The sequence below is a fragment of the Myotis davidii genome, unplaced genomic scaffold (assembly GCF_000327345.1).
Source record: "Myotis davidii unplaced genomic scaffold, ASM32734v1 scaffold892, whole genome shotgun sequence".
Classification (NCBI taxonomy): Eukaryota; Metazoa; Chordata; class Mammalia; order Chiroptera; family Vespertilionidae; genus Myotis; species Myotis davidii.
The window spans coordinates 1356567-1356968 of NW_006284341.1; the positions used below are offsets into that span (position 1 = coordinate 1356567).

General features: G+C 61.4%; 1 protein-coding gene across 2 annotated transcripts in view; it reads right to left on the reverse strand.

Moving 5' to 3' along the window:
• Positions 1–402, reverse strand: part of THAP6 (THAP domain containing 6) — a 13350-nt gene that overhangs the window by 11632 nt on the left and 1316 nt on the right. The window contains exon 1 of one of the 2 annotated variants that reach the window (XM_006754573.2): positions 118–393. The exons of the other annotated variant lie outside the window; for it this stretch is intronic. The gene's annotated coding sequence lies outside the window, so the exon portion shown is untranslated. Of the gene's footprint in view, positions 1–117; positions 394–402 lie in introns of those variants that run through there. 2 annotated transcript variants of the gene reach the window in all.

Sequence of the window (402 nt, forward strand, 5' to 3'; positions counted from 1 at the left end):
GCGTCCTGCTCGCGCGGCTGCCCCGGGGAGACCTCCTGGCCCCGCTTGGTCCGCGCTCCGCTAGTCGGAGCTCTCGTAGAGCACACGCTTCTTCCCAGCCCGTCCCAAAGCTGTCACCTCACACGAACAGTATGTCAGAGGTTCTCTAATTAAAGTCTTTCTCCTTCAGTCTGTGAGCCCCAGGACGGCAAGGTGGGGCGTGTCCCCCCCCCTTTTTTTGCGTTGTCCCCACGATTTAGCTGGTGAGTGGTATACAGTAAATGTTAACACATAATTTGAAGAAATAAAGAGCAAGTAATGGGAAAGGGGCAGGGGGAGGGGGGACACAGGGAAGCAGCGCCGGGCGCCGGTGAGAGTCCCGGTGCCCAGCAGTGGCGGCGCGCGCCCGGGCTCCGCGCGGGG